At 38.9% G+C, this 24190-nt stretch overlaps 1 protein-coding gene across 7 annotated transcripts in view; it reads left to right on the forward strand.

Annotated features, from left to right (window-relative positions):
• Positions 1-6174: 6174 nt before the first annotated feature.
• myo16 (myosin XVI) overlaps positions 6175-24190 on the forward strand; it is a 131164-nt gene continuing 113148 nt past the window's right edge. For 2 of the 7 annotated variants that reach the window (XM_053234023.1, XM_053234024.1), the window contains exons 1-2: positions 9429-9840; positions 11040-11107. The gene's annotated coding sequence lies outside the window, so the exon portion shown is untranslated. Of the gene's footprint in view, positions 6749-9426; positions 9841-11039; positions 11108-17079; positions 17312-17334; positions 20520-24190 lie in introns of those variants that run through there. The other 5 variants (XM_034304625.2, XM_026912472.3, XM_026912475.3 and 2 more) reach the window with 5 other exon arrangements.

Genomic DNA, 24190 nt, shown 5'->3' on the forward strand with positions numbered 1-24190 from the left:
AGCTGTTCTGTTTAACGGCCTTTGCATCAGTATATACTGTATAATGTATGACTTATAAACTTGAAATACAAAATGCCAGTTTTTAATTTGTATTTGATGGTCAGAGAAAGAATTGTATGCAATTTGTTTCAGGATGTTTTGTCTTCTGTGTTTTTTTGTGTTTTCATACTACAAAAAGAAAACAACAGGAAAAAATATTTATAATTGTTATGACAAAAAAAAAAAAATCAGAAGGACGTTCACCTGCACTGATCATGTAATGGATATAAAAGTTTCATACACACACGTGTCTGAAACATTTTAAAAGTTGCCAGGAATTGGGCCCATGAGCACTCTTACACCACACACTGAAGAGGAAGTAAGGAGAAAAAAGAGAGTGTAAAGATCACAGTTTTAGGACTGCAGAGTTTAGTTGCTTTTTGCAATTGTCAAGCTTCAAAAGCAACTGCTTAATGTCACTTTCATGACAACAACCTGTTTGTAAATGTTCCAAGAACGATGCCTTTCCAAACTGCAGTGCATGAACTCCATGTATCATTATAACTACAACTGGCATCATGTGTTGATGAGAACAAAATCAAAAGTTTTGGCCATGAACACCATTAGCACATTTAGTGACTAAAAGTGGCAGCATTCATAAAGAAAAGCCCATGATACCTGCAGTAATATGTGGTGGTGGATCAGTGATGCTTTGGGGTTGTTTTGTGGCTGGTGGTTCGGGGGCTCTTGTGAAAACTGATGGTATTATTAATTCTGCTAAGTACCAGGATAGTACCAGGATTCAGTTTAAAACTTTGTTGCCTCTACCAGGAGGTTAAGACGTGACCACAGATTGAGTTTTTCAACAACATGACAGGCCGAACATACTTCCAAATCAACACAGAAATGGTTAAAGAAATACATGAAACCTATGTTTTGCAATGAACATCTTAGTCTGGAGATTTGCAGCCTACAAAAACCTGTGCTCTGAACTGAAGCAGGAAGTCCACATGTACAAAGCTAAGAAAATACAAAGCTTAAAATGTTCTGCATGGATGAGTGAGCCAAGAGCCCTCTACGACTATCTTTAACCTTTATAGGCCTTACATTTCTTGTGTCTCTTTTCTATGTCCCTGTGCTGTGATTTATTTCATGCCTGTCTTTAGCTGGTTCATTTGACACCACAAAGAATTTAGCTAAGGACATGAAAGTGAAGGAATCAGTCAGAATAAACTAATGCCTTCATTAACCCCCTGACACTGTGAAAGTGCATAAGATTGTTAGTGATACTATAATTAATTTCAAAAACGGTTATACAGTATGTCTGCATACAGAGCTGAGCTTGAGGCACTCGTAAAATGGTGTACTGTAAACCATCCGAATCGCAGTGTAACAAACTAGAAAGAAATTGTAGCAGATTAGTAAGAAGATATACTGTACCCACTCATCACTGATGCTCAGACATTACAGTGTATAGACTCTTTCAGGTAAAGCTGTTAAGGATAAAACTTAGTAAATTAAAACATAGTGGGACAACACAAGTGCTGTGAAGTCTGCATACCTTCAAAAATAATACTGAGCTTGTTTGAGGTGTCGAAAGAGGCAATAATACATTTCTTCAGAGCTGTTATTGAAAGCATGCTGACATTTCCATCACTGTCTGGTGCTTCAGTACATGAAAGCAGACATCTCAGTGTGATGGTCGACACAGCATCCAGAAATACAAGACGGGATCTCTCTAGTTGCATCTCTTCATCATGACAGACTGCTGTGTCAAGAAACTTCTTATAGTTCATCACATCCTGCTAACCAGCTCATTATTTCATTTCTGTCCCTCAGGAGACTGATAAATATATAAGGAAACTTATAAATATATGTATTTCATTGTATTACATTAGATGAAAGGGATAAAATCTAATACCTCTTAATCAACAATGAGACTATTATGCATTAAACGCAAGATCTCATTGATGACATAATGTGAGGCAAACTATCACACACATAAAGGCAAGTTTTTTTCTTCTCATTTTTTAAGTGTTTCAAGTCCTTTACTTGGTTCATGCCATGTTTCTTCTGAAAACCAAACATGGCAAACAGAAAAGCTGTAACTCTTTGGTTCAAACCAAAAAACCATAAAACTATTTTTGTTGTGTTCTGTCCCGACAATGTGTGCTTAGTCTATCTTCTTTTAGTTTCTCTTTTGTCAAGGGCATTTTGTCAAGCTTCAAAATTAACTGTTAAACACCACGTTCATAACAACAAGCTGTTTGTAAATGTTAAACACCATCAGCACATTTGGTGACTAAAGGGGGCTCCATACAAGGAACAGCACTCACTGATGACATAATAATGTGAGGCAAACTCCTCCAAAGGGGAAAAACTCCATTTTGGGGAAAAAAGGATGATAGAGAAAATACTCTAACTCTAACTCTACCTCATTGGATACACCCACATATATTTCCTGTGTGCCTTCTCAGACACTGCTGCTGATGTCTTACAGACATTTCAGTGAAGCAGGCTGAAAAATATTATATTATTCCCAGTGAACATGAAATCTAAGGGGCATTTCACGCTGTGTAATCACCTGACACAACTGTCACTAATAGACTGCCTGAATCTACAATCTGGGCTAGAAAGAAATCAGCCCCAGTCTTGCTTCCTCATACTATTCTGTATATTATTATTATTATTATTATTATTATTATTATTATTACAATCATTTGTGGTGCTGTTGCATTTGTGTAACATGTAATTTACGTAATTATATATGTTTTTGGCCTGCACTGCACCAAATTCCTCTTAGTTTACTTATATGGCAACAAAGCATCTTGATCTTGATTAGCGGAAGGCTAACAGCTGGGAGCTGGAAGGAGTATGATTGGCAAAGAAAATAAAAAGAAATGGCTGAAGCTCAACTCATAAAAAGAGGCAGGGCCAAGTGAAAGGCCAAAGACATGATTGGCCTGTTTGGTTGAACGCTTTCCAAAAAAAAAAAAAAACAAATAAACAGACAAACAAGCAAAAAAAAAAAAAGAGCATCTGGCTGTGCACATGCCTACTGAGTGAGAGGAATGTGGGGACTGGTCAGTCCTCTGATGACTGAATATGTCAAGTAAGTGACTTCCCCCTCCTAAAAATGCCTTTGTGCACTGCCGTGGTGATGGCTAATAGATCGGCGGAAACTGATGTCAGGAACGTGTGAATGTGGTTCAGTGAAGGAGTAAAGGAGGGGGTGATGAAGAGAAAGAGGCATGGGTGGAGAGATTTCTGTCCCACAGGAAATGAAACAAGCTGCATACACTCTGTGTCCAAACAGTGATGAACTGATTCACACACACACACACACTTCTTTACACTTATTTTACTACAATCAGTCTATAAGAAGTGTCACAACTGTCACAACCAAAACTACATGTTGACTGGCATCTAGTTTAACCAAAGAAGAGTTTCCAAAATATTCAGTTGATTTGCTGTAATTTCATCTTAATCTAATTTATAGTTTCTGCTGGTAACAGTCTATTTGACTAGTGTTTACTAGTCTCTTACTGTAAGTTAACTTTATGAGCACCTGAATGTGATAAGTGTTTAGTGATTAAGGTTGCAGTAAACATCTAGCATTTGAATGTAAAATGTACATTGTTTCAGCCTATTTTTCTTTTTGCATTTTCCCTTTACCCTTATTCTGTTTAAGGAACCTGTGGTGTTTGTGGTCACCAATAGGTGGGGTCTCTTAAAAATATTTATAGGGAGTTGATGAAGAATCTGGTGAGAACACGATGAGGGTGTGTGTTTGTGAAAGTGAAAGAAAGATTCACAGAGAGATACAAATACATCACTCTATCTTTTTATAGTCTTGCCCATTCATTTTCTATGGCAGATCAGATCTGACCAGATCAGAGATGTAGACAGTATGAGAAAAACTACCTCAAGTCAAACTAGTTGATCAAAAAACATAGGTTATGAAAGAATTTTCGGCTATTTCTTTCCTTGATCCAGTCCTTTCAGTGTCCAGCCTCTTCTCATACAGTACACAGCATTTCATCATTTGGTTTTTTTTTCCCCGTTCTCTTTTCTCTTCTCTCTTTCTCATTCCATCCTCTGGCTCTCCTAATTACCTAATTAGTGCAAGAAACTATGGGCAATGACTCTTTCTACATTAACCACATTTTTGCATCTCACTGCACACCCCTCCCACAGAACATTCATCTCAAACCAGCCCCGATTCTCATTACTAAATGAGCACATGAGCATCACTATCCTTCCAACTGCCCATGTATCTGTGCAAGAAAAGCTGCGTCCCACATCAAATTTGGCTTCTGCTGAAACACCCACAGATTTTTATTCCATTCGGGAGCCACAGGCACAAAGAAACAATTGCAGAATTTTAGACTGAATTGTACCTTCAGGGCCTGCTTCTTAGCTGCTTAAATTTGTGGAGTTCAGACGAGGTGTGGGCTAGGATTTGGCAGGGTTGTACATTTTGCCTGGTAAGTGTCAGTCATATGCAATACAGAAATTCTATTATTATATATTTCTTGTAAGACACTGGGCCTGTATAAAGTAGCATATAAATGACATGGAAAGAATGGCTGGAATGGTAGTATATTCTTAAAGGATAAAATAGAGCTTTTCTTATATGACTTCATTTCTCCATAGACCTCACTAGGATACACACAGATTTTTTTCTCTGAATGATTTGTCTGAGGTTTTTTTTTTTTTTTTTGCATTTTAAAGTAGCCTTGCATATTAATGTAGTAAGGGTGATGATACTATAATGATACTAATGACATCTCTTGGTAATGATCATGCCTGGTGTTTTTTTAGGTTTATTTCTCCCTTGGTGAAGAGGCCCTGTTGCGGTGCTTCTTGTTTATTCATGCAATGTTTTTGGAATTGCATTTAGTTGCAGAAAAAAGGCTGAAATTGGCTTTTAATAATTCATGTGTCGGGGACGCTTTTCATAGAACACGGGGTAAGAAAGAGAGCAGGCACCACAAAGTGCAGGCCTATTTATCACACCCTCTGCCACAGGACAAGCCAGTGAAAAATGTCCTGTTCCACGCACTTTTCTTCAAGGTCTCCTGCTTCTGCTGGAAAGACAGGAAGGGATTAGAATGGAATAAATAACCAAAAAAAGATTGGTTGTACTACTCACTTCTTCCTGTAACACTGGAAGGCTGGTGGAATGACAGATGAGAAGGATTTCAAAATGGTAGTTGAATGGTGTAATATGGGGTCTCAGTTGCATGTTAATTGCTTTTCTGACCAATATGTGCCAATCTTCATCAGATTTTATAAGCATAGACCACCAATTTGAAACATTTCCTATTTTATTTAGCATATATACATAAACACATAAATATTACAGTCATGAATTACATTTAACAAACCACAAAATTCATCTTTGAATTTGAAAGTGTGAAGAGATGTATTGGAATACCATTTATAGGCCATTAATGCCTACATGAAGTCATATCCCCTAGAGCAACATTCACACAGCCAGTGGAAAGTTTTCCCAGAAGAGTAGAGGCTTGAGTAAAATATTAAACAAGCAGTATGTCTGAGATAGGAAATGCGCCTGCTGTGAGGCCAAGTGATTACTGTTCCCAGAAAAGCTCGCTCAGACTCACAACAACAGTATATATCCAGGTACACAAAAAAAAAACCACAGTGTTGTGGCTGTACAACATACAGGCTCATCCGGATAATTGTTACTATAATGAAAAAAATTGGACAGATCAAGAACATAGAATCCAAAAAGGAATGTTATGACAATGTTATTATGTTTATGGGAATGAATGCACAGTCACATCAAATTTGGACACTCTGGAGCTCTCTGCCAATCTCTGGTATGGTGTATATCTTTTATAGGCACAATACTTAATTTGCTCTACACACTCTTATCTGGTTTGTACTGATCTCTCGCTCTCTTATTCTCTTCTTCTCACTTCAGATCTTTGTTACAGATAAAACACTCTGAACTCATCTCTGAACGTGTGATATATTTCTATACCCAGCTGATCTCTCTCTCTCTCTCTCTCTCTCTCTCTCTGACTCTTGCTGTGTGTGGGAGAGATCTACAGGGTCAAGCACTTGTCTTTGTTATGCTAATACCAACCAGTGAGAGTTCTGTGAGCGGAAGAAGCAGAAGAGATTTGTTTTTCATGTTTATTTTTGAGGGGCAGGATGCTTGGGGAAGATTATGACAGCATGTCAGTGATTTCATGCTGCCCTTCTTCCCCCTCTTCATCTGCATGTGATGGCTGCAGGCAGGGCCATGTGCAGTAGCCAAGGGAAGCGTGAACTGGACAGCCCACAGAGGCGCATAATTAATAACCTTGGCCCTCCTTCTCTCTCCTCTTTTTTTTCCCTTACTCCTCCTCCTGCACCCCTTCTTTCTGTCTTTCACACATTCAGTTTCAGGGCAAGCAGAAGTCCTCGGTCATTGTTTCAGGGCAGCTGGTCTCTGCTAAGCAGATGCAATTACAGATTTACATCTGTCTCATCCTGCTCTGTGCCCTACTTTGCTTTTTATCTGCAATCTTTTCCAAGGTTCTTTACTGCTGAATGTGTACTGCTCTCTCTTTCCCTCACTCTGTGTTTCACTGTCTCTCACCAGTACAGATGAAATTCTGGATCGTATTCTCTCTGAGTAGTATGTAAAGAGCTCTTGCTTACACCGGACTTTTGCTCAATATTGCTTCATATCAGCGGATCACAAACTACTGAGTTATAAACAAAGGACTTTGGTTTGGATTAATACTACAAGGTAAGAGTGTGTCTGTGTGATTCTGCCCAAGATTTGGGGTATTTGGGGTATAGGCTGTTGGATGTGGTCTAAAATTAGTTGCAAGTGAGGTACACTAATTTAAGTATATCAAACTAATATTATTCTCAAATACACTTGAATACAAGCAGGTCACTTTAAAATGTGTTTAGCTGCAGGTCCTAGCTTGATCAGTAGTGTCCTCTGTGTGTGTGTGTGTGTGTGTGTGTGTGTGTGTCCTTATGTAAGCAGCAGGTGGTTTGTCCTGGATTTGTGGACCTCAGGTCACCCGTCCAGATGTCTTTAGTGTGTGTGGGTACACACTGTCACTCATTGATGAATGGGAGTCCTAGAGCTTTCTGTCACTCACATGTTTCCATAGCATCAGTGCAATCCCCCACAGATACAGCCTTCTCCTCTCTGTCGTGGTCAGCTTTATCAGATGCCCCTGCTGAATTGATACAGCTTGAAGTACATGGCTTACTCTGCTCTAACAATAAAGGCTATAGCTAGAACATACTGCATGTAAGCTAGACAAAGTTGATGACAGACAGACAAAGCCTATTTTACTATGCCGTTATAGCATAAAACCCTCAGTAAACACACCACATTACATTACACATTATTTTTTACTTATGTTTGTGCATGTGCACTACTGTCATCATTTCAGAATTTCAAAATCCAGAGACATAGATGATCTTTGCAAAACAGTGATTTCAGATTTAGATAAAAAATATCCTTATACTTCAAGGATATTTGTGATGTCATCAGTCTGGACAAGAACCCCTGAACCATTAGCCACGATTTGTATTTTATACAGTCATTTTCACCCATTGTCTTAAAAGGTGCCAATATTTCCATACTGCTCTTTTTCATTTGACCTACACTGTGAAATAACTTTTAATAAAACGTTCATAATCACTCTTCTAACTCTTTCTGTCCTCGACTAATGTTTGAATTCGATTGAATTGGTATTATTTTTGCTTAGAATTATTATTCATAATTATAACAGCCTATTATGCATATGTCAGAACACTGATTCCTTATGACAGTTGAAAGGTAACACATGCACTTATATTTTATATGTAGATCCGGGTTATTAGTTGTTCGTTTTGTGTTTGTATGAGTGTGTGTGAGTGTGTGTGTGTGGGAAAGAGTGGAATCAGATTGAGGTGAGCCTACAGATGGTGTCTTTAGGATCGTTGGTAACGCTGCTGTTCCTGACATGCCTTCAGTTTAGAGGCTCCAGCAGGGGAGCTGGAACAAATCCATCACATTAACCTGATTTAGGGTAGTCTGCCTCAGCTGAAGACACCACCTAACTCCCACCCACTCCCCTCCATCTCTCTTTCTCTTCTTTACTCTCTCATTCTTCCCCACACAGCCATCTAAGTACACCTGCTGCTGTTTGCTTATCTGGTTTGAACTGGTGATTTTATGGGTGAGAACTCTGTATCCTAAATGTCTGCCTCCTGAGAGAGAGAGAGAGACAGAGAGAGAGAGAGAGGGACTGTTGCTCACTTCCTTCTTCTTTTTTTTTTACCATTTACATTCCTTCAAACTAATTTTCCTTATTTGACCTTTCTGCTCTTTCTCACCCTCTGCTTTAGTATATAACTCTATGTGTGCTCAGCTGTGCATCATGGAAACACTCTGAAACGCAATGAAAGCGTAATCAAATTTTTGTCCTCTGGAATTATGATGAGTTTTCTCTGGCTGTGTGCTGCTGAGTGATATGCTGCACTGTCAATCCACACCTTCCACTCCTGTCATGTTTTCCTCTCTGAGTTTAAATTGGTCTGAGAGCTCTAGATGAGGTGTAGAGTGACATCTACGTCTACAGCATGGGATTCTTTGGTGAGGCCAAATATTGGCACCTCGGAATCCAGCAATGGTTATAAATGTAATTGCTGATTGATTTCTGGTTTATTAATATCTGATGAATAGACCTGGATGCCTTGCCATGAGAGGTTCATGTAAAAACAGTCCTCCCTGGAACACCACTCGACTAGGACACAAAATATTACAGCACATTTCAGTTGACTAGCATTTCGCCAGTGTTGGTGTAATGGCTGTAAATGAGAGATGGATGAGTGTGATTGATGACTATGCACACGCTGGATGTCTCGTTGTGGGAGCACAAGCCCAGAAAATGCGTGTCTAACACTGAAATTCCCTCCGAGCAAGTTGCAGTTTACTCTGAGTACAGATTAGATTTACAGCTCTGCTAAACTGTGGGTATTGTGTAGCAAAGAGCTCTTTTTTATTTTCTGTTGCAATGTTTTAATTTCTCAAGGAAAAACAACAGAATTGGTAATATGTTACTTAAAGGAGTCACAGCAAAGTACAGCTCGTTCACAAAACATTCATGTAAGAATTTTAGGCGTTAATGGAATGTTGAACACTCTTTAACATTTCTGTCCTGCTAAAGCAGTGAAACATTTAAAAAAAAATTAATCATCAAATAATTAATCATCAATTATTTGATGATTAATAGTACGAAAATATTATAATCTATGAACAATATATCATGGAAAACAAACACAAAATATTCTGTTTGGGCAGAGTTAGCAAAAAAGTACCTGTTGCTTCAGCTGTGCAGATTTGTGTTTATATTTTCCTAGATTTCTCTCCTCTCCTCTCTCTCTCTCTCTCTCTCTCTCTCTGTCTCACACACACACATACACACACAGATGCACTCGAAGACCTCTCTGGATAGTTAACTTTCTATTTTCAGGCTGGTATGTAGAGTAGATTAGCTTACTGTAGTGTTCAGCCAAAGACACAAACTCATTTAGCATCTGTTACATTGGTTAAGTTGGCTCATGGACAGTGAGTTGACTGGATAAAAGCTAGTGCATGCAATTCAGACAAAAATGACAGATGAGGTAACATGTTGTACAGTGGAGATGTAGAAACATTCAGTGTGCTCTTTAAAATGATGCCTGTAACTGTCTTGAGGAGAGAGCTGTCTGTGTTGGACCAGAAGTTGCTGCTATAAGATCGGAGGAGCAGTGGTATCATTAATGAGTCTGGAGTGTTTCGAAGAGAGGAGGAAGTGTAGGACAAGACTCAAGGAGGAATGAATGAATCAGGTATGAGGAGGGCTGGTTTGCTACAAAGGCATTATTTTAAGAATGTGACTGAATTATTTAGCTTTCCCTCCTAATGGATCAGGCTTTATTTCATTTGTTATTTGTATTGTTACATTAATATTTAATTTTGAGATTTGCAACTATATTCCAATCAAAATGGAGTTATATAATATCTTACATGATGCTGTGCAGAGGATCCTTATACAAAAATATATGACATTGTATTACCACCCTGTTATATTTATCAGTATATCAGTCAACGTTTTCCTCAGAATGTGGAAAAAAATATGACTTTGACCACTGCATTGTTGGTGCATTTCATTTGAGTTATGTGAAGTTGGGAAAAATAAAAGTGAAACATCCTATAATACACTACTGCTCAACATTTTCACACTACTTAGAATTCACAGTAGATTTGTAAGGTAGCAACTGCCATTGGAGATCAGATCTCCCTGGGTTTAACTAAAACTGATGAGGTGTCAGCCTTTTTTCACCATCTGAAGGACATTTACCGTAAACCGCCGTAAATATGTGCACTCTGGTTTCTACCATGGCTGGCTTGACTGCGGTCTGAAATGCGGACCCTTATGTGCTGTGCTTGATGTAAGTCGCACTCACATTTAAAAATGATTCAGAAGCACATGTCGTATGCTGTGCTGGCAGCGGCGTAACCAGAAATTAATTTCAGTGGGATGAGGAAATATACAAAATAAACTCATGATTGTTTTCCTCATCTGTACAATTAAATAGGTAAGTGTGGCACACTCGTATTTCAGGTGGATGTCAAACAGCAGTAGTAGCAGTGATCATAACCAATATCAGCTTTCCTCAAAATTATACAAACCTGCATATTCTTCCCTCTATATTTTGCATTCTGGACACACCTGAAAAAAATGAAATTTATTCACTCAACTCCTCAATTATATCTAATTAGTTCTTTGCAATTCTCACCAGTCAGCTCTTATAGGTACTTGACTCTTGCTCTTTTGTGTAATACAGCTGATACATTGTGAACATGACTACTAAAACTAAAAGATTCCAGCTGTGAGAAAAGGCTGTGTTTCAAAGACAAATATAAAAGATTACAATGCTTTAAAATGTGACTGGATGGATGGCTTCACACTGATTTTGAGCTGAGATAAGAGCCTTTGGGAATCTGTCTGTCAAAAGATATTGATGCTATTGTCTGCTTTGACCAGTTCTTTTCTGCTTGACTGGAAAAGACCACTGGAGTACACACAATGCAACAATACAACTTGTACAGATGGTGAGTAAGAACATTCATGTCTATCTTCTGAACTCTCATGTATCTCTCATTTTCCCTTTCTGTCTTTATCTCTGTCTGTATGTTTGTTGAGTAAGTGACATATTCTACAGCACTCAGGGAGTCTTGCATTAGCATATTTCTGTTTTTAGTCTCTGTTGGTGCTGGAGCATGACTGCTATCTGTAAAGTACTGCGTTTTGACATCACCCCAGTCTGTGCATGAATGAGGGATGAAGCTGCAAGCAGCAGAGAGCTGCCTGATCAAATCTGATTTAATATCATAGATACAGCCACTGTTGTTCTTATTTTTGGTGAAATGTAGTTGGGATTGCTCATTTTTACTATGTGATCATTTCAAAACAGCCTGTTAACCTTGGCAATGGATTCTTCACACCATCTTCAAGAGCAATTTTCCTTGGGGATCTGATATAGAATCTTTATTTATTATGCAATGCATGGAAAATTCAGTTTATTTAGTGCACTCACCCACATATACAGCATATAAAATCAATGTGATTGACGATAAGAAAAATTAACGCCAGTGCTCCGTAGACAATAGACATGACACAGTACAATGCAGTACAATAGCAGAACAGATGAGAAGTGGGATGGAGGTGAGTATGCAGCAGCCGCGAATGTGAGTGTACAAATAGGCATATGGCAGATTTTAGCAGTTTATTATGCAACTGACTGATTCATCTAAACGTTGATATTTCATCCTTTATCAGCTTACTGATGTAGAGGTTACCATTGGTAAAAAAGATAGTAAATCACAGTGTAAGGACTGTAATTGGATAGATGTATATTTTCTTCTACAGCATAGTCACATGACCAACCCAAACCAAAACACTACGAGAGAAATCAATGCAATCTAACAGCAGACAGTAGAGATCAATGTGTCCTCATGGGACTCTTCATGTCACTGTAGGAAATGAAAGCACAAATACTTACCATATTGTCAGAGAGAGAGTGTGTGAGAGAGAGGGAGAGAGAGAGAGAGAGAGAGAGAGAGAGAGAGAGAAGAACAAGTGAAACTTATTTGAGGGTAGCGTGTGGCCCTTAGAGAAAAATCGCATATATTTCACATGTGATCATATGTTTTTTACATATGATTATGTGAGGAATATGTGATCACATGACCCACTTGCGAATGTACAATTCAACATGCTCTGAAAGTACACATTTGGATTCACATGTGGGAATAAAGGAATGAAGTGAAAAATCTATGTGTGAAAGTGAGTGAAAAGTGACAATCATGTATAAATATTACATGTGAGTTGTGTGCTTATGTGAAGATCATGACTTTGCTGTAAGGAAAAGGCTGAAATGATAATCACAATCATTTATCACGATCATTCAAACAGCATAGGAGCAAACCTGCTTTCATATACTTTAGCATTCTAAATGAACTGGAAACAGCCAATTCTTTCACTTTGTCCTTTAAAAGCCTTTGGTGTGTATAAAACTTTTAATCAGAAATCAGTCTTTTACATGAGTATTCATCTTTTATGAAGGATTTAATACATTATAGATTCAATTAAAAATATATATTTAAACATCTAACTAACATTAATCAACTAAGTCAGAATTGCCCTAATGTGCCCATATTAGAGTGGAGTCAAATCTGTTTAAGCTACTGTCCCATAAACCCAGCTGACTGTGTGAGCTATTAGCATGGCATTATCCAGGCTGGCATGAGGGTGCGTGTTATTAGCAGGTTAATAACTAACCGAATGCTGTCTAGTCAATTTGCTTAATAGCATGATCCCCTCATTGTAATCCCAGAGGGAGTCAATGATCATGAGTAAGTAATCCCCACAAGGTTGGTGTTGCCAGACACACTTCAGATTGATAAGCATGAAAAAGATGGGTTTAAACCAGTTAGGTGATAATTTATAAAAACACAATAACAACCATTCATTTAGATTTGGGTTGATTCTGTATTGCAATATAAATAGAGCATTTCACTAGTCAGTTTCAGTTTCAATTTTATTAGTCAGTAAGGTCACATCAGGATAACACCTAAGTCAAGTGACAGGTTTTTGTTGACGTTTGGTGGTTATGAAACTTTCCAGGCTTTCTGTTACAGAGTAAAGGCAGCTGGGTTTTGTAGCTCAGTGTACACAATGGTGATGAAGTCAAACATCAAAACCAAACTCAATCTCATTTGTATTTGACATTAGTACATGACATAATGATATCATTAAATTGTTAGATTTCATTTAAATATACAGTAAAGACCCAAATAAATATAGCCATAAGCTGTGATCTGGATCCAAGCACCATTTGCAAATAGCATCCGCTGTACACTAAACACTAAACCGGAACACTAAAGCAACAGTAGATGAACATACTGTCCATGTTCTGTGTGCAATGCCTGCTGAAAATAATTGGCTGATTGCCAATCAAGCTGTGGTCTACATGCCTAAATGCCTGCTGAATGCTGATTGGATCATGGAGGCCAGGTTTTATAAAAATAATGCAGTCACTTATGGTATTGTGCACACAATTCATCTTAATTATTATTATTATTATTATTATTACTATTATATATAATAAAAATAAAATAATAATAATAAAAACTATCATAACAGGGTCATAGAGTTATTGTCATGTATCTCTATCATTGAATATGTAATCAAAAAACCTTCACTATATAATAGTGTTACACAACAGCATTTCATGTCAGCGCTGTATTGCCACAAAGTACATCTGAAGCTTCTCCTCACAGAAGAGGGACTGTCCATCGATCTATAAACAATTTGAAAGATGTCTTGGCATGAAAAGAACTTGAACAACTTGCCATCAAATGAAAAGCCCAGCGAGCAGCCTAAATCATAAAGTAAATGAGCTGCACTGAAATTGAGTTCTGGGATGTTATAGCACTCTTAAAAAGAGAACAACTTTAGTTTTACTTGTCAAAGATAAATGATTCAGGTAATTATCAAGCCCTGTTTGCACCAGCAGGTAAGAAAAAGAAACAATATGTCCATTCAGGTGTAATTTATGTCCTGGGTGTTTTGATATGTGCCCTGCTGGTGTCTGCGTTTATTAAAAGGTGGGCGGTGTGGGCAGCTTTGCTGCACAGCGTCTGCAAATCCAGTCATCATTGCCGTTTTTGTGGTCAGAGTTTCATACAAAGCTGCAGGGCTCATGGTGAAGATCTGCATTGATTTTTAAATTATTCACATCCTTGTATTTGAGCTCCCGTTCCTTCTCTTGTTATCTGATGTTTTTTGAGGGGGCTGTGTGGTCGATGAGGGGAAAATATGACCTACTTTTTTGTCTGAGGTGCTAACATGTTGAAGGCTCTATTCTGCTTAAATAAAATACTGCCTTTTTAAAGCAAGCTCTAGATTCAATACAGGATAGTACAGAAGGTAAAGCTCTCATACTGAAGACTGACCTTTTTCCATTTGCTTATAACATATTATTTACTCAATCTAGCCTCTTCTGAGAGATGTGATATAATTGTTAGAAATATCTGAGCTTCACATATTAGTTCTTATGCTCAAAGGAATATTTCAGAGGTATGATTCACATGGCCATCATGCTAATATACGGGGTAGCAGCTTGACAGAGGTGGTAGTAGATAGTAAGAGCTAGGAGGTATAGTGTACACCCAGAGGCTGTGCCATCAGCACTTCCTTCTTCCTGCAATCACACGCAACATGTCATACATGTAGGAAATTTCACAGATTCTCCACAAGTGAGAACAGGAGAAGGATGTTATGAAGCAATGTGTGAGTCGCATTTTAACACACAGCACATTTTTTAAAGTGCTGCCGATTTGTTTGACTAGAGTGTAGGGATATAGTGGTTTCCCTCTTTTTATGTCCCTAATCTGTTTCCCAGTGGATTGTAGTTAATGACCTCAGGGAAATCTTTGCAGATCCTAATGATATTCTGAAATATTTATTTATTCACAGACTGACCAGAAAATGGTATGGTGGGTAGGGTTGCCATCTCACAGCTCCAGGCTCCCCAGTTTGAAGATTCTCATGCTCTGCCATTGTTCACATGTTTTTTCTCCAGGTTCTCTGGTTTCCTCCCATCTCCCAGAAATATGCCAGTTGGTATACTTACTACTCTAAATTGTCCCTAGGTGTGAACAAGGATGTGAATGTGTGTATGCATGGGTCATTGCATTGGACTGGTGTCCCATACAGAGTGTGTCCCTGTCTTGCGCTCAGTGTTCCTGGAATAGGCTCTGGATCTACTGCAACCCTGACCAGGATAGAGCGGTTACTAAAGATGAATGAATGACTGACTAGAGACGTCCATGGACATCTATTATCAGCCTGGTCTGACCTACACATGACAAAAAATTGTTCACTCTTGCTTGCTGTCTGCTCGCCTTTGTATCTACTGATAAGTGACATTATTTACTGCAACCTTTCCAGGTTATGAACCTCCTTTCTATAGGCAGGTCTGTGATTGATGACTGTCCTCTCTTCTGATTAAAGGGTAACCAAAAGTCCTTTGAATGTACTGATCCCATATACATTGCAGTCTTTATGTGAACACACTCAGTCTTCAGTGTTTGGTGGAAATGTCCAGCAGTTGAAGCATGAGGGCTGATATGTCATGAAAGATAGAGACAAAATGAATTTTTTATCTTTCTCTTTCATCATTCATTATGGTGCATTTCAGTGCTAAGTCACTGGAAGAGTTCTTACAGCAAACTGTCAAGTCCCCCTTGCTTACACTAAACTGACAACAGGACAGATTTTTCTTGTGCAGTGTGTTGCGCAGGGATATAAGAGCAGGTGAAATGTTACTGAGGAATGTCTGGCTTAAAAACCCCTTATGGAATACACACTGCTTGGTATCTGAGGTTCATACCCAATGGATATAAAACATGAAAAGGGTTTCATTAGCTTCATAAATTGTACAGTTCATTGCCTTTTCCTTATGTAGTGGGTAATGGTGACATTTTTTGCCATACAGAGTGAATGGTAAGGAGGTGTGTGTAATGACTGTAAGAGCTAGCTCATGAAGAATGGGGGATGGGGAAAGGGCTACGTATTTAATCAAAGGGGCTGAGAAAAGAGGCGGGTCTCCTTAGTATGAAGATGTCCAATTCCTCCAAGGTCAATGTTGGAGATTATCAGAGAGAGCATGGTAATGAGCCGGACTCCCCCCATTGACTATTCATTATAGCAGAGCAGGGAGAGAGGGGCCTAGAGGAGGTCTGAACCTGTGCATCCAGACGTAGCTCCAGGGGGACATATTTGTGAGTGTGTGTTTATGTGTGTGGTGTGAGATGGCTAGTGTACAAAAGGAGGCTGGAGGCTGGAGAACAAGGTGAAGTGGGGTCAGATATATTCCCACATTTGCAGTGAGGCACAGCTGTAACCATGTCTACTGAGAAATTAATTATGTTTAATGAAAACGTATAATTATAATTAACTAAATCCACTCCTGGTGTAATATTTGATCTCACTGCTCTCATCTCTCATGTACTTCATTTTGTCAATGTTTCCCCTGGTTTTTTAAATGCAAATTACAAAAACACTCCAACAGAGTGTATTTCAGGTGCTTTCAGCCGATGTGAAGAGCAGTATGAAAGAGGGGGTGGGAGTGACATAAGGACTGATGAGTGCAAGAAAAGCAAACATAGCTTTAGGGATACAAAGGAATTGTGCATGTGTGGAAGGGAATTTGCTGTTTAGGGGAAAAGAAGAGCGCACACACACACACACACACACTTGGAGAAATGGTAAGACACCTCCCTATATGCTTCAAGAGCTTTCTCCCGCAGTTAGAGGTGTTTTAAGACGTATCAGGCTATGCTGGAGGAATCCTGGATTTTACAGGTGATGCAGCCCACATGCCCTACAAGGAGAGGCAGGTTGTGTGTGTATATGTATGTGTGTGCATGTGTGTATATATGTGTGTGTGTGTGTAGGAGGGGTGAGAGGAGGGGTGAGAGGGTGGGACAGAGATATCAGAAGGACTCGCCCAGACAGCCCAAGCACGCTGCTCCGGGTTGCCATGGTAACACCTAACGGATGAATGAATGACATCATGGCGACTAGGAGGTGAGAGAGTGTGAAATTGATTTGGTGGAGAAAAGCGGAGGCGTACGCAGACGCACGTTTTTCTTCATCACTCGTGCACGCTCTCTCTCTCTCTCTCTTCTGCTGTCTCTACCCTCCATGCTTCACCTTCTCCTTCTCTCCTTCTGAGGACGGGATCTCTGGTATGTTACACTCTTTTTATTGTTCCTTCTTGTGTTATGCCTCTGAATTAATTTTTTTTTCCAGGTGGAGTTCATTGGTGATGCCTCTTTGGTATTTTTAGTTGTGTCTTGAGAGCTGAGTGCTCATTGTTATTGACTTGCATGGTTTGAGCATGAACGAGTGTATGGAAAGAGAGGGTGAAAGTGTAAGTGTGTGCATGCATGTTAAGCTATCTATGAGTACGTAGCTACCACATATGTAGTTGGTTCATCTCTAAACACTCAGCATGTAACATGAGGGTGTATGTGCAGGAATACAAGTAGGAGCAATTCAGTTTTAGCTTCTAACATGCATGAAAATGGGCATTTATTCTGTTCTTGCTCTCCCTTTTCTCTCATCAGTCTCAGCATGTTAACAATCTGTCCAAGGTCGCTGACATGTTGCTGACAAATGGACGCCTAGTCACTGCCTGCACTTGTGAGATTACGTCTCAAACGCTCATCTGGACTTGAACCAAGTGAAAGCCCACTTGGCGGTGACCACATGCCTTTTCTTGTGTGTATGAGCGAGACTGTGTTTGATATACATGTACAGGTGTGGCTGTGGGTATGATGAATGACTTTAATGAAAACTCACCACCTTCCCCCATATCGTTTAACAGTGTATAGCAAAAGGATGTCAATCTCATGTGTAGTCTATGGAAACATGCGTGTGTGTGTGTGTGTGTTTGGAGGATAGGTGGGTTTAAGGGTAAGTGAGTGTGCTGTTTGTGCTGAAATTGAAATTATAGAGGTACAGTATACATTCTCCTTCAGTTGAACGTTCAGTGTTAAATCAGGAAAGTGCTTTCTCTCAGTCGCTATACTGGTGAAGTGGTGATGCACCATATGTGATTGATGTCAAGGCGACCTGGTGACCTTTCCCAGAGTTACACTCAAAGAAGGTGAAAGGTCACAATGTACTGTTTTTAATGGAAGCTTGGTGCAGAACATGTGTGTGCCGGTCTGTGAGCACATGCTCATGCTGCATTTCCACAAACGTCTCCATTTTTGCATCTTTGCGAGTCTGCTTTCTGCTGAAAATCTACATATGAACAGGAGCAAGATCAGCGATTCCACTTCAGTGTAATCAATTATTCATCCTGCTCATTATGCATGTGGGTTCGTTTAGGTGCTCATTTAAATCTATACAGATTGTCTAGAGGATGGCAGGCTATTCAAGCACACATAAGTTTGAGTGTAACACTCTACTGATGTATGAACTCATCTCCCGTGAGCGATGTTTCAGGCTTGGTTTTATGCTTGATACATTATGGAGGGGTATGTGGTTATTTCTAAGACTTGTAAGACTTGTCCATTTTTGAAAATTGAGACAGAATAATGAATAACTAATGAGCTGGAAATGTGTGTAGTTGGTGATTGAGCAGAGTGAGGTTTTGCTTTGCTAAATCTGGCTGTGTGTAGCACCTGACTGTGTAACTGTGCACTTAATGTGAAGAGATTGCCCCCATCAGTTGGGTTTAAGCAATTACAATTTTGCTCTCTATTTTTACATTTCTCCTTTCTGTGTCCTTACCCTCTCTCTCTCTCTCTCTCTCACACACACACACACACACACAAAGACACACACACAGTAGTGCAGTACAAGAGTATTCCACCAAGACAGTGGGTTGCTTAGACACGGTTTTGTTTACACCCCAGAAAATGGAACAAATGTGTGTGTGTGTGTGCATGTGTGTGTTATAATCAGCTCATCTGGTGTGCCCGTCTGTGTTCAGATCCCTCTTCCCTTGTACGCTGTCTCTGGGGAGAAATGTACTGCCACCACATGGCTCATCGGTGTTTCTCTGTGAAGTGAGAGAAAAAGAGAGAGAGATCTGGGCCTCCCTGACTCTAGAGATGTGTGTGTCTGTCCTGTTTTGAGACAGGAGGGAATAAAGTAATGTTTGAGACCATCTTTAGGCTGTAATGTACATCTGGATGGCACATTTGAACTGCTTCCAGCAAAATTAGCATTTATTTTTTTTTTGCTTTATTGCAATTTACTAATTAGAGTAACACTATTCAATCCTCTATTTTGACAGCACTTTATTTTTTTTTTGAAGATAAGTAAGCTATATAACAAATCATATTTGTAGTAAGTATGTAGAAAGACTGAAAATATAAAGGCCTATCATGTTCACACATTCATTCACCTTCAGTAACTGCTTTAACCTGATCAGGGTGAGCCGGGAATATGTTCAGGATGGACCTGAACCATCACCATGCACAAACACATTCACACCTAAACTCTAGGATTTAGAGCTTACAATCCACCTACATGCATGTTCTGGAGAGCCAGTGGAAACCCACACAGACACAGGGATAACATGAGAAACTCCAAACAAACAGTCACCCAAGCTCACGATTGAACCCGGGACTGTGAAGGGAACTGTGGAGCTGTGATTGAACTGGAGCTGCAAAGCAGAAAAGCTTGGCATTTTTTTTTATCTTTTAATTTATTGCAGTTAATTAATTGGATTAACAGTATTCAATCAGTTCATCAAGGAATAACATGCAAAATAGTACATAAGACATAAAACAAATCAGACTTGTAGAAAGTTTGAGTTTATTGAATCATCAGAAGATTCCTCATTTACTAATCTTCTTTAAAATGTAGCTTCTTGATTTCTTACTTTCTATTTCTATTTCCATTTCCATTTCTAATATTTCCTTCATCTTATCATTGACGGTGGTCTTATATTGAACCACTTTCTTGTCACATGCTTTAAAGTTGAAACATATATTATTGTTATACAAATATTTCTTTGCTTCTTTGTTCATTTCTGCTGGTATAGATGACAGAATGACAGAATCAGAATATATTGTGGTTTTTTTTTATTTTAATTTACTTTCCAAAGTAGTGACAGAAATAAAAAATGGTTCTCTACACGTCCTGTATTTGAGGGACTGAAATGCTCACTGAGTCATTTAGTATCCTGCTCAACATCTACTGGAGATCAGTTGTCTCTTGCTCTGTCCCTCCCTGTGACTCTGCTGTGGCAGGTCTCATGAGCAGCTCGCTTTTCAAACAGCTGAGTGTGTGAGGGCAGTGTTTGGGAATGTGGTGACTGCAGTTGGAACAACTGTTAGTGTGTGCTCACACTCTCCTCACTGTGTATGAGAGATACAGGAACTAGTAACAGTGATGTGTTACAGGACGCACCCTGAGAAAGGCGTCATTCGCACGGTAAGCCAAGGACACAAGTCTGTTAAGAGCTTGCTTATACTTGCTGTCTAGTATTTATTGAATTTGTTTACACTCCTTCTTCCATTTGTGCTGTTTTATTACACAGAGTGAGAGGTGGGGTGAGTGAAGTAAATGTTGAAGGATTTTATGCAGCTGAAAAAATGAGACATCGAAATGTTAGTCTTTGCTCTCTCTCTCTCTCTCTCTCTCTCTCTCTCTCTCTCTCTTTCGCTCTCTTGCCCCCTGGCTATAGCACTTAATAGGCTATATTAATCACTGATCTTTCTGTGTGATTTGTCCTGTGGCAATTGTGATAGTTTATGTATGTGTCTGGCTTTGTGTGTTACTGTGAATGTAAATGAGAAAGCCTTAGAGATTGTGACTGAGTCAGTAAAGAGAAAGACAAAACAAAGACAACAGACAGAAACTTTCAATTTTTCTTGGCTTCACACCAGCAATGGCTGGTCAAGATGTGAGGGCTAAAATCTAGTATCTACCAAAAGCTTGGCAATGAAACAATTAAAATTGAGAAATGTTTATAATCTGTAATCCTCTACTGGATTCATCCCACGTTTCTTCTGAATGCCAAACATGGTAAACACAAAAGCGATAATGCTTTGTTTAGAAAAAAAAAAAAAAAAAACCCTTGTTTACCCCTGTAACCCCTTGCTTCCAAAAAAAAAACCTTTACCCCCGTAACCCATTGTTTCAAAAAAAAAAAAAAAAAGTTTACCCCTGTAACCCCTTGTTTAAAAAAAAACAAAAAAAAACTTGTTTACCCTATAACCCCTTGTTTAAAAAAAACAAAAAACAAAAAAAACACTAAACTTATGGTTCTTCTGTCCTTTTGTGTCCTTTTTACTTTGATTGGACAAAGTGTGCTTAATCTATTAGTAAAAGTATCTATTAATACTTTTCGGTTCTCCTTCAAAGACTTTTTTTTTTGGGAGAAAAGGATGATAGAGTAAATAAGCCACCTTCTTCGCATTCATTTTGCACACAAAATCTAGGGGGCATTTCACAGTGTGTAAAAACCTGACCCGACTGTCACTGATAGGCTGCATGAATCTACAGTCTGAGCTAGAAAGAAATCAGCCCAGCCTCACTGCTTCATACCATTCTGTGCATTTTTCGTATGACTGTTGGTGGTGCTGTAGCGATTGGTTCCACACACACACACACAGGCACATTAATACCGCCCACATTAATACAAGCTCAGCTCAGATAAAGCTCTTCATGAACTGGACACAAAGTAGGAAAAGTTTGAAAATGTGTACAATGTATTTTAAGAAATTATATTTAAACCTTAATTTTGATGATAGCAACACCCCAATTTCCTATTTTTAAATGAAGTTATTACAGTCATATCTCTCAGATGGCTTGGGGTATATGTCTTGGGGTATATTCATATACATTTGTACTTAGCCTACCTAAGTGAAGTAGTACATTTTGTCTAATTGTGCTCAAATGTCCTCAAGCCCATTTCACAAGGAATGGAAAGCTAAAATAGATCTTATCTTGACAGGCAACAAAAAGAATTCCCACATGTGTGAGCTAGCTAGCCACTTTGCTAATGTAATAGCCTGAAGACAATCAACACACCTTACAGTGATCACTTTGCCTTTTCTGAAGGTTATCAGTATCCGATATCTTACCTGCCGTCGTATAACAACATGTAAATGATGTTGAGGTTTGCTGGACTCACCACAGGTCCCAATCAAAGCAGATACAGCACCTCTAAGTTTTTTGAGTAGATAAGTGTTCTCTGCTTTCTAAAGGGGTTCTACATGGAAGCCTAGCTGATAGAGGAATGTTTTTTTCTGTTGTTTTTTGTAAGTAGAATGTAGAGAATTATGAAAGATTCTGAGCAGTACTGAAACTCTCCACATGTCTGTTACATTCATGTCAGTTTCCCTTGCATGACCTGGAGCCAAACACTTATCTGAATTAGTCACTTTACACACTGCTAAGACAATACATCAACATTTTTCTTTCTTTGTAGCACTAGCAGTAACTGAGAGAAGCTTATTTACTTCACCCTCCAGGTTCTTTGGGTCGTAATGGTTCGTTTTTCATGGTTTATTTGAAACAGGCTTGCCAACAGCTCTTTTCTTCTACTCCCTCTACTCTTCTTTTTGGTTTCTATTTCTCTTTCTCTCTCGCTTTCTCTCTCTCACACACACACACACACACAGAGTGATGGGATGTTTCAGAAGGCCTGGATCATGCTGAGTGATCACCGTAACCTGTGTAATCACATCGCTGGCTGCCTGGTGAGTTGGTGAGTGGGTGTGACGGAATGGAGTGGTAGGAGTGTTTATTAAACATTCGGCGGCAGTAACGACTCAAACAGGCTTGCACTCAGCTCAGCGAGGTGAACTGTAAAGGGATTTTAATTGGTATCTCTGATGCTCCAATTGAGACCTGGAGTCAACAACATTGGAGAGGGCCGTCAGTGAAGTTTTTGTGTGTGTATATATGTATATATACATACATATATCACTATTATTAACTCTGATACTATATATATATATATATATATATATATATATATATATATTCTGTGGTGAGCAGAAAAGGTTTCGGAACAAACAGTATGCTAAACCTTGAGGCAGATGGGCTACAACAGCAGAAGACCACATCAGATTTCACTCCTGTTAGCCAAGAACAGGCATCTGACATGGTCTTTTATCAAACCTTAACTGTTCTGTTTCTATGAACCAGTGCTCACAGACATCGTTTCCCAACCCTGGTCATGGAGTACACCCTGCCCTGCATATTTTAGTATTTTCCATGTTCTAACACACTTGATTAGCTAATCAGCCAATCAACAGATTAAGTAAGTGTGTTGGAAGCAGGGAAAACTGCGAAAGATGTACTGTAACCAGAAACTGTAAAATATGCAAGACAGGGGGTTGTCCAGGACCAGAGTTGGAAACCTGTGAGCTAGGATGTCTTACAGTGCAAATCCAAACAAAATCACACTCACTCATTTTTAGCCCCCTGATTCAATCAAAACACTTTGGTTGTGAGTGCAACTGTGAAGTCATTTGCCATACAGCAGTGTTGTTTCAACACATTTATCAAATATTCTGCATTCCACCTGGGGCTTGCATACTGAATATTTGGGAAATATTTACACAGTGTGGAAAAAGGCATGTAGTGTGTTGCGCTGTAATAGGGTAGTGTGTGTATTATATTGAGTGTGTGTGTGTGTGTGTGTGTGTGTGAATTGTTAGGACCAAAATATCCTGACTGTGTAGAAAAACCAGAAAAAAACAGAGGTAACCTGCTTTGTCAGGAACAGCAAGATAGTCCTGACAACATAGTGTTTTTTTTTTTTAATTTTTTTTTTAATGAAATCTTTTTTTTTTAACTGAAAGGGTAAAATCTTTTCTTTGTGGTTACTGTAAGTGTATAAATTCTTATTACATACAGGTAGTATTACATATACATATAATATACATGCACATATAGGTACATGTATATTGCAGTTACATACATACAATATGTCCTGTACATGTATAAACCTATATGCATAATTGCAGGTCACAAAAACAGACATGTGTGTATGTGTGTGTGAATAACAGAGATTATACAGAACTATTGTCACAGCTGGCACGTGTTTCTCTGCATTACTCAGAATAGCAGAGTGGCCTTTGGGGTGCTCA

The sequence above is a fragment of the Pangasianodon hypophthalmus genome, chromosome 5 (genome assembly GCF_027358585.1).
Source record: "Pangasianodon hypophthalmus isolate fPanHyp1 chromosome 5, fPanHyp1.pri, whole genome shotgun sequence".
Classification (NCBI taxonomy): Eukaryota; Metazoa; Chordata; class Actinopteri; order Siluriformes; family Pangasiidae; genus Pangasianodon; species Pangasianodon hypophthalmus.